Source organism: Schistocerca americana, chromosome 11 (assembly GCF_021461395.2).
Source record: "Schistocerca americana isolate TAMUIC-IGC-003095 chromosome 11, iqSchAmer2.1, whole genome shotgun sequence".
NCBI classification, from domain to species: Eukaryota; Metazoa; Arthropoda; class Insecta; order Orthoptera; family Acrididae; genus Schistocerca; species Schistocerca americana.
The window spans coordinates 59,941,898-59,953,451 of NC_060129.1; positions in this window are offsets into that span (position 1 = coordinate 59,941,898).

Below are 11,554 nucleotides of genomic sequence, written 5' to 3' on the forward strand. Positions count from 1 at the left end.
AAGGGCAAGCGTAGTGTAGGCAGTCTCCTTAGTAGATCTGTTACATTTCCTAAGTGTCCTGCCAATAAAACGCGGTCTCTGGTTAGCCTACATGACAACGTTTTCTATGTCTTCCTTCTAAATCGTTTTACAATTTGTTTTTATCTTTTGATGACTTCAATAGACGAAAAACGACAGCGTCATCTGCAAACAACCTAAGACGGCAGCTCAGATTGTCTCCTAAATAGTTTATATAGATGAGGAACAGAAGAGTGCCTAAAAATTACCTTGGAGAACGCCAGAAATCATGTCTGTTTTACTCGGTGACTTTCCATCAATTTCAATGAACTGTGACCTCTCTGATAGGAAAACACGAATCCAGTCGCAAAACTGAGACGATATTCCATAAGCACGCAATTTGATTAGAAGTCGCTTGTGTCAAAATCCTTCTGGGAATCTAGAAATACGAAATCAGTTTGAAATCCCTTGTCGACGGCACTCAGCACGGCGCGTGAGTAAAGAGCTAGTTGTGTTTCACAAGGAGGATGTTTTCTAAATCTGTATAGACGACCGTAGCTTTTGATTACATCATCTTAGAAGCTTACATTCTCTTACATCGCCAAGGGAGCTTAGTCCTTAGTGTTGTTGTTGTGGTCTTCAGAGACCAAAGGTTGGTTTGAAACAGCTGTGCTTGCTACTCAATCCTGTACAAGCTTCTTCATGTGCGACTAAGTACTGCAACCTACATCCTTCTGAATATGCTTAGTGTACTCATCTCTTGGTCTCCCTCTGCGATTTTTACTCTCCACGCCTCCCTCCATTACTAAATTGGTGAACCCTAGATGCCTCAGAACGTGTCGTACCAACTGACCCCTTCCCCTAATCAAGTTGCGCCACAAATTCTTCTGCCCAGTTCTATTCAGTACCTCTTTATTAGTTACGTGACATACCCGTCTAATCTTCAGCGTTCTTCTGTAGCACCACAAAAAAAAAGGTTCAAATGGCTCTGAGCACTATGGGACTTAACTTCTAAGGTCATCAGTCCCCTAGAACTTAGAACTAATTAAACCTAACTAACCCGAAGGAGGATTCGAACCTGCGACCGCAGCTGTCGCGCGGTTCCAGACAGTAGCGCCTAGAACCGCTCGCCCACCCCGGCCGGATGTAGCACCACATTTCGAAAGCTTCTGTTCTCTTCTTGTCTAAACTGTTTACTGTCCACGTTTCACTTACGTACATGGCTACACTCCATACAAACACTTTCAGAAAAGACTTCCTGACACTTACATCTACACTCGATGTTAACAAATTTCTCGTCTTCAGAAACGCTTACCTTGATATCGCCGGTGTACACTTTATATCCTCTCTAGTCAACTTGAAACCTCTAACCGCGTTCCTGAGAAAACGGACTCATGAAAGGCAGACAACAGATGGCAAAAAACGTTTTAGTGTGATATAATAACAAATTGACAAATCTCGGATGTTTTCCTTTACTCGCACTGTGAAAACTTGCTGCTTGCGAAATTTCATTATTCTACGCCATCGGGGGAAGTACCGTATAGGTTGTCGGGCAACAGTAAATGGCCGCATGTTTCCTTGCATTGACTTACAAGATTTGATTTTTTTCTTTTTTTTTTTTTTTTTTTTTTTTTTTTTTTTTTTTTACACCGCCAAGGGACTAATACCTTAGAATGTAACATATATTACAACTTGGTAAGTCTACCAGTTCCTGAGGTCAGATCGACAATAGGCAGACAGATAAACTGACGTGGAACCAAGTGATCAGCTGCATGGTCCAAGGCGCCTTGCCACGGTTCGCACGGCTACCTCACCCGTCGTAAGTTCGGTCCTCCTTCGGGCATGTGTGTGTGTGTGTGTGTGTGTGTGTGTGTGTGTGTGTGTGTGTGTGTGTGTGTGTGTGCGTGTTGTCCTCTGCGTAAGTTAGTTTAAGCTAGATTACGTAGCGTGTAAGCCTAGGGACCGATGACCACAGCAGTTTGGTCCCATAGGAACTTACCACTACAGAGTGATCCTGTAGGGATCCGTTTATGCCGAATGAGGTATATAACGATAAAAAGCTTTTAATTTGGGTTGTCCTGTGCGGCTGGTCCCGGCAGAGGTTCGAGTCCTCCCTTGGGCATGGGTGTGTGGTTTGTCCTTAGGATAATTTAGGTTAAGTAGTGTGTAAGCTTAGGGACCAATGACCTTAGCAGTTAACTCCCATAAGATTTCACATACATTTGAACATTTTTTTCGGTTGTCTTTCTTCAACCTCTGCTCTAAGATAACTCGTACGGTCAGTGTTGCTTTCTGTGTTTCTAGATCTTTCCGCAAATCAATTTGATCTTCCGCCACTCCTCCTCCACCCCCACCCCCCCCCCCCCCCGCCACCCCCGCTGCCCACTCACCCAATCCCTCTACACCCCTGGCCAGTTTTATCAGTCGTTCCCTTCATCTGCAGATTACTGTTCGGTAGTTAGTTCCAGCACTACAAAATCACGCTGCATAATACCCAAAATAGGTTTTTTCTAACGGCCAAATTTTACTTCAACGCGGAACCTTAACCTCTGCTATAAATTTTGCGAATCTACGAAGCAGAAAATGGTACACGAAACGCCTGCGAACACTAAAAGTAGCGATTTTGTAACGAGACGATTTGACCAGCTCGTGTAGATGAAGATAACGGAGAGCTATTGCATATCCCCTGGCCGTTTCAAAGCAAACATGCAAATTAAATGTATTGTGTAAGCTGGGTTTAATTAATGGCACGAGCGATGCGGAGCAGATTAACGTGAAATAATAATTGTGTTCCATTTACAGCAAATTACGTAATCACCTCGTCTGATTACGAAGTTTGATGGGCTGGACTGTTTATCCCAGCATATATTCGGCTAACGCCCATTATTGTATTGCTCGCAATTTTTGTTCTAGCTCGTCGTCTAGTTATTTACTGGTAATAATCATCATCTTTGTAAATTACAGATTATATGTTAGATCTGTTCCGTCAAGGGTGGCGTCAGACTTTTCCCTTTTCGCTGAGACTTGCGTCTCCGTACTTAACAATGGCAGTCTGTTACCTTGCATTCGGCTCGCAATGGTCAACTACACTGAAGAGGCAAAGAAACTGGCACACCTGACTAATACCCTGTAGAGTCCCTTGCAGCACGCAGAAGTACAGAAACACTACGTGGTCTGCACTCAACTAATGTCTGGAGTAGTGCTGCAAGGAACTGACTCCATGAATCCTGCAGGGCCGTCCATAAATCCGTAAGAGTACGGCGGGGTGCAGATTTCTTCTGAACAGCACGATTGGAGGCTTATATAATGATCATGTCTGGTGAATTTGGTGTATACCGGAAGTGTTTAAACTCAGAAGAGAGTTCCTGGAGACACTCTGTAGGAATTCTGGACGTGTGGAGAATCGCATTATCCTGCTCGAATTGTCCAGCTCCGTCGGAATGCACAATGAGCATGAATGGGTGCAGGTGATCAGACAGGCTGTGAGATTACACATCACCTGTCAAAGTCGTATCTAGACGTATCAGGGCTCCTATATCACTCCAGCTGCACGCGCCCCACACCATTACAGAGCCTCCACCAGCTTGAACAGTCCCCTGCTGACATGCAGGGTCCCTGGATTCATCACGTTATCTCTATACCCGTACTCGTCCATCGGCTCGACACAATTTAAAACGAGACTCGCCCGATAGGCAACACGACTCCAGTCATCAACAGTCCAATGTCGGTGTTGACGGGCCCACCCGAGGCGTAAAGTTTTGTGTCATGCAGTCATCAAGGTTACACGAGTGGGCCTTCGACACCGAAAGCCATGGATAATATTTCGTTGAATGGTTCGCACGCTGACACTTTTTGATGACCGAGTATTAAAATATGCATCAATTTGCGGAACGTTGAACGATTCTCTTCAGTCGTCGTTGGTCCCGTTCTTGCAGGATCTTTTTCCGACCACAGAGATGGAAAAATGGCTCTGAGCACTATGGGACTTAACATCTATGGTCATTAGTCCTCTAGAACTTAGAACTACTTAAAGATAACTAAGCTAAGGACATCACACAACACCCAGTCATCACGAGGCAGAGAAAATCCCTGACCCCGCCGGGAATCGAACCCGGGAATCCGGGCGCGGGAAGTGAAAACGCTACCGCACGACCACGAGCTGCGGACCCACAGAGATGTCTGAGATGTGATGTTTTACCGGATTCCTGATATTCACAGAACACTCGTGCAATGGTCGTGCAGCAAAGTCCTCACTTCATCGCTACCTCGGAAATGCAGTGTCCCATCGCTCGTGCGCCGACTATAACACCACTTAAATCTTGATAACGTGCCACTACAGCTGCAGTAATCGATCTAACAACTGCGCCAGACACTTGTCTTATACAGGCGTTGCCGACCGCAGGGCCGTATTCTGTCCATTATACCTCTGTATTTGAATACGCATGCCTATGCCACTTTCTTTGGCGCTTCAGTGTATTTTTCTCTGTAATCTATCATCGTCTCATATTGTGTGGAGCTGTGTTCTGTTATCATCCGTTGTTTGTTGGCCAAACCTTTCTACACCATTAATTCATCTTAACATGCTAGTCCTCTTCGAAAATTTCAAAATATTAGATTTTTTTGCTTCAATGTCCGTCATAAGTTTGCCAGAAACTCCATTAACGAATTACAAAGCGATTTGTAAAAAGGTGACTCCGAAAATCATTCACAGCGTGAAAAGAAATGGTCTGTTTGTCTTTTCAACGACAATATAACGGACATTATGGAAATTATGGACGTGCTCCAACTAGAGAGCGGATCAGCCTACGGATGGTTTTACCCAAATTTGAAGATGCATCCGATTTAAAGAATAGTGCGAGACGTGTTTCTGACATCATAGAAATGAAACTTAGCTGAAGACATTTCAAGACGCTTCCGTTCCACACAGAAACATAACATCTGGCGAACAACTTGTGAAGTATTTCGTTGTAAATGTCCATTTCGGCAATATATTCCTTCAAAAACAGAAAAAATGTGGATTGAAGTTGTGTTCTGTATGTGACAATGCCACTTTTACATCCTCAACCTGCAGATTTTCACTTGTCGATAATGAAACAAATCACGTGAAGTTGGTCAAGGCAAGAGAGTTGCTTTAGGTATGGTGCAAGGCTTGGAAAACAGAATCAGTTATGTATCAGTTGACAATTTTTCCACAAGAGTCGTTACGTATTGTCCAAAAATGGGACAAAGTTATAATTTTGCTTAGTACAGTGCATTCAAGCAAGGAAGTGGACGATAATGAAGAATCCAAGCTAATGAAGACGCATGATTATAACAAAACAAATGGACAAGTTGGTTAGAACGCGCGCTACAAAGAAGATAAGCAGAAAGTGGCCAATGATATTATTTAACAACACAGTTAATATTATCACAGTACAAATGGACAAGCTGGTTAGAATGTACGATACAAAGAGGATAAGCAGAAAGTGGCTAATGATATTATTTAACAACACAGTTAACATTATCACATTTTATCGTAAGAGTCGTGACATTCCATCTTCTTTTGTTACCCACTGCGATAGGAGCGCCCCAAGCGGCCAGCAAGAGATATTTCTGAATACGATATCAGACGAGTGCGAATGCAAACGTTCATATCGATTTTAACGTAGTTTCTGCAATACGAATCGTATTTAGTGCCACTAAAATGAACAAAAAAAAAAAGACACCACATTTGTGATTATTTGGCTTCCTAAGGACCAAGGGACGTATGAAACAGTACGTTACAGGATTCTCTCGTAATGTACGGATATTTACTGAAGAATGTCGTTTTTCTTCAATAACAAAGAATTGCTAGTAAATACCAGTACATCTGACTGTCGGCAGAAAATCTTATAGCTACCCAAAAACGCGACTTTTCGCTCGCTGTGCACACTTCTAGCTGAATCAGTCAACATGGAACGTAGCAGATATGTACGGAATATAACACCTGCATTGCTTAACGTACCAAATACGCCACGACGCCCTTAGCCAAAGCGAAAACCACAGAGATGTGATAGTAAAACTTCAAAAGCAATTAAACTAATTCCCAACAAAGAAGAAACCAATCCCACAGTTTTGCAGTTGTACAAATCCACAGTGCCAGTGTTGGCGTCGTGGTTAGTGCATACGCCTAGCGAGCAGGAGACCCGCGTTTGAATCCAGGCCTTGTTACAAATTCTGATTTGTCGCTTCATTCTGCATACGTACCTTCCACAATTGTTGCTACATCTGAGCCACAAACAGCAAATTTTGTTTCTGCAAACCACACTGCTTGCGCATTCTTCTGTGGATTCGCCATTTTCACTTCATGCGACCATGCTGCACTCTGACGACGAAACTTGGCACTTCTGACGCGTGAATATAAATTCTTTGAGATGCTCTACAATGTGGTGTATTTTTCATTGTCGTATCTACTGTGGTTTTTCTCTCCTGGGAGTTTTCAGTGGGACACCCTGTGTTATAGGTTTGCTGGTTAAATTTGTGTGCTTTTCATGGTAATAATCCTCAAGCAGTTCTCACTCGATACGAAGCTAGTTTCATGTTCTGCATGTTGAGCGGTAATGCTATGGAATGAGTCATTTCACACGTAATATGTAAATATGGCTATAGGCTGAAATTTTGTATGTTATTTTCGTTTTGTTCTTTATTCAAATGGTTCAAATGGCTCTGAGCACTATGGGACTTAACGTCTGTGGTCATGAGTCCCCTAGAACTTAGAACTACTTAAACCTAACTAAGGACATCACACACATCCATGCCCGAGGCAGGATTCGAACCTGCGACCGTAGCGGTCACGCGGTTCCGGACTGAAGTGCCTAGAACCGCACGGCCACACCGGCCGGTCTGTTCTTTATTTACTATTGTCATTATTAGTATTATTACTATTACATTTATTATTTTTATTATTATTACTACGTTAGTATTAGTATTAAACACAGAGGAGATGCGAAAACTGTGATGTTCAAATAAATGGTTCAAATGGCTCTGAGCACTATGGGACTCAACTGCTGAGGTCATTAGTCCCCTAGAACTTAGAACTAGTTAAACCTAACTAACCTAAGGACATCACAAACACCCATGCCCGAGGCAGGATTCGAACCTGCGACCGTAGCGGTCTTGCGGTTCCAGACTGCAGCGCCTTTAACCGCACGGCCACTTCGGCCGGCGATGTTCAAATAGAATTGGTTTGCATGGCTAGTTGTTTACGATGAAGCCAGCAAAATGACGCAGGAAAAACATTGTATGTGCCTCAATTCTCACGCAGATCCTGTCTGTCTTAACATTATACCAAAGATTTGCGTACATAAATAAAGTCCGCAGCTCGTGGTCTTGTGTTAGCTTTCTCGCTTCCCGCGCTCGGGGTCCCGGGTTCGATTCCCGGCGGCATCTGGGATTTTTCCTACCTCGAGATGACTGGATGTTTTTGTGCCGTCTTCATCATCACCATTCATTCCCATTACGGTCGGAGGAAGGCAATGGCAAACCACCTCCCCTAGGACCTTCCCTAGTACGTCGTTGCGGGTCTCCCGCATCGTCCTCTACGCTCCTCGGAGGATGGGATCACTTCATCATTGCATACATAGCGGTTGGCGCTTTTCGCGTCTTTTCGTTGCTACTGAGAGAGAAATCTAGAAGCATAGCCCTAATGACAACCAACACAATCTTACGAAAGGCTAGCATTTACGCTCTGGCTATTAGCAACTGGAGACACTTACTTCAGTTATTGAAACTTCTTGGCAGATTAAAACTGTGTGCCAGACCGCGACTCGAACTCGAGACCTTTGCCTTTCGCGGGCAAGTTCTCTACCAACTGAGCTACCCAAACACGGCTCACGTCCGGTACGCACAACTTTACTTCTGCCAGTATCTCATCTCCTACCTTCCAAACTTTACAGAAGCTCCCCTTCGAAACTTGCAGAACTAGCACTCCTGAAAGAAAGGATATTGTGGAGACATGGCTTAACCACAGCTTGGGGGATGTTTCCAGAATGAGATTTTCACTCTGCAGCGGAGTGTGCGCTGGTATGAAACTTCCTGGCAGATTAAAACTGTGTGCCAGACACTTTTAATCTGCCAGGAAGTTTCAAATCAGCGCACACACCGCTGCAGAGTGAAAATCTGAGTCTACCTTAGTAATTGTTTCGCATTTTAGTAGCTGCTTCGTCTGAGATGCTTTCTGATGTATGCGTTTGAAGCTCCCAAAGATTGTATTAAAGTACGTATTTGGAACATTATACCAATTTAATGTCATGAAAAAAAAGAGAAATGATCGTATGGCATTTATTGGCCAGGAGGCCCCATGCGGGTGAGTTCGGCCGCCGTATTGCATGTCCTTTTTAGTTGACGCCACTTCGGTGACCTGAGTGTCAAGGATGATGAAAATAATGATTGGTACACAACACCCAGTCAGCTGCCGGGGATCGAACTCGGGGCCCCTTCTTCGTAAGCGGCAACGCTACCGCTGCGCTACGGAAGCGTACATTATGTAAAGCGTACATACAACCTGTCACATAGGCTACTGGGGCATATCTGCTGTGTTCTCGTTGTTCGTTGGACGATAGATGGCGTGATGGAGCGAAAAACAATATTTTTTATTTTGGGTTATTACAGTAAAAGCTTCTAAAATAACAATTATGCTTCTGTGATGTATTTACAGCTTCCTTCAACGTGAGTCACGACAACGAACACAACACTCAATAATGATAGGGGACTCAGCACCAACACCGTCTGACGTACCTGTTGGAGATTTCATCAGTGGTATGAAACGAGTAATTTCCACCCTCTCCAGCGATGATACGGATGAAATACGCCGGGGAATATGCCGTGGGCTCACCAGAACCGTTCCACCGACGTCGAACATCACGAAAGAGAAATGAACTGCTATTCGAGAACTGCGGAATGATCCTGAAATAATCATTCTAGCTGCGGACAAAGGAAAAGCGTGTGTACTACTTTCGCTATCAGAGCTTTCCGTTGCCCAATAGTGCATATTATGCCGGTTTACGTTACTGCTGTTGGTGGACGACGCTTCGTCGCTAAATAGAACGCGTGCAAAAAATCTGTCGTCGTCCCGTAATTTCTTTTGTACCCAGTGAAAGAACTGTACACGACGTTCAAAGTCGTCGCCATGCAATTCCTGGTGCATAAAAATATGGTACGGGTGCAATCGATGTTGATGTAGCATTCTCAACACCGAGGTTTTTGAGATTCCCGATTCTCGCGCAATTTGTCTGCTACTGATGTGCGGATTAGGCGCGACAGCAGCTAAAACACCTACTTGGACATAATCATTTGTTGCAGGTTGTGGTTGACGTTTCACATGTGACTGAACACTTCCTGTTTCCTTAAATAACGGAACTATCCGGCGACCGGTCCGCACACTTGGATGATGTCGTCCATGATACCGATCAGCATACATAGCACAGGCCTGTTGGGCATTTTGATCACAATAGCCATACATCAACACGATAGCGACTTTTTCCGCAATTGGTAAACGGTCCATTTTAACACGGGTCATGTATCACGAAGCAAATACCATCTGCACTGGCGGAATGTTACGTGATACCACGTACTTATGCGAGTTTCGTTCTTTGTAGTTTTTTCGTTTGATGCTTATTTCGTGAGATATTTGGCCGAGTCACTATCAATGGACCACCCTGTATATCTCTGCATGCCTATACCAGTTTCTTTGTGCGCTTTAGTGCATATTAAAATCGAAAAATCGGAACCACAGATCTAAACAACCAAAGACTTTCCAGCACCACCCACGACTGTCACAGGTTCGAGTACGGCCGCTCATTTTATTATGGCGGCATGTGATGTCACTCCTTTGGCGTCAAACAAGCCCTACGTCATAATTATATAGTTTCGTAGGAATCGAATCAATATTTTTATAATTTCCAATGATGGTGAGGGCCTATTTTCAGTATGAATCAGTAGATCAAAGTAGTATTCCGGGACTTCATAGTTTTCCGGTCCGGTTTGCTTGCAAATTGTGTTTACATTGACTGGACAGGCTTGACATGGGATACAAGATCTAAAAATAAACAAAAACGAAAAATCACTCCAAAAATGGCTAAACTGAATATAATATGGTACCTCTGTACACAGGGTGGTTCAAAACTGGTTCAAATGGGTCTGGGTACTATGGGACTTAACTTCTGAGGTCATCAGTCCCCTAGAACTTAGAACTACTTAAACCTAACTAACCTAGGGACATCACACACATCCATGCTCGAGGCAGGATTCGAACCTGCGACCGTAGCGGTCGCGCGGTTCCAGACAGGAGGAAGCACCTAGAACCGCACGGCCACCCCGGCCGGCACACAGGGTGGTCAGAAACATTCTACAAAGCATGTCAGAATGTTGCAGGGTGGGTTGTGCTGAGAAATCATTCTTTGATTCGTCAGCCCCTTCCGATTTAATTAGCATTTAAGTTAGACACTTAGGCCGTTGTGCGCGCAAATTCAAGCGGCCCATCAGATACAATTAGTGTCAGATTTTCTCATAGCGTAGATCATGGCGTACAAGACTGGTCAGAGTTTGGCTCAGTTCGATGCTTGCTATCGTCTCATTTCTAATGTTACGCTCCTTTTCGGTTTTAGGAAGCTAAACGAAAAATATATTCGACGACGCCGTCTCTGGTGCACCGTTTGAATTTGCGTGCGCAACTGCCTGATTGGCTAACCTCCATGTTAATTAACTCTCTAATGGCCGAGCGGTTCTAGACGCTTCAGTCTGGAACCGCGCGACCGCTACGGTTGCAGGTTCGAATCCTGCCTCGGGTATGGATGTGTGTGATGTGATGTCCTTAGGTTAGTTAGGTTTAAGTAGTTCTAAGTTTTAGGGGACTGATGACCTCAGAACTTAAGTCCCATAGTGCTCAGAGCCATTTGAACCATTTAAGTCCGAAAGGGAGCGACGTGTAGAATTTTTTGCTTAACAACAATTTCCCAACGCAACCTATGCTGCAACGCCGTTAGAAGCCTTTCAGACTGTTAATGATCTCCCTGTCTAAAAGGAAATGTCCTCACTGATTCATCAGTGTGCAGCCCAAACTGCTTAGGTCAGAAACTTGAAATATGGCGAATGTGTTGATCAGCTACCACAGGCATCGACTAAGAAGGGATTTTTCGAAATTGCGATCTTAAGGGGGTGAAATAAGGAATGAAAGGATTTTTGAAAATATATAGCTATTAACGCAATTTTGAAGCTAGAACGACGAAACTTTGTATCTGGTTTCTCGTGTTTGACAATATTTTGAAATTTAATCCCTGTGAGGATGGAATAGCGGGTGAAAGTCTTTCTTTGAAAGTAAGTCATTCTTAAAGTAGTTCTAACGGTTCTCTTTTAACATTGTATATTGGTTTTACGTTTTTTGATACTACGTAAGGTAAGAGGTTAGCATTATTTATTTTCTTTACGTAGGTGAGACCGTTAGAAGCAGAGTATCTTATAGGAGGTCGAAATAAATGTTTGTTTTCAATTTAAATGAGCGCCAGGCTCCCTACAAGACTATCATATCTGGTTTTCATCTGAA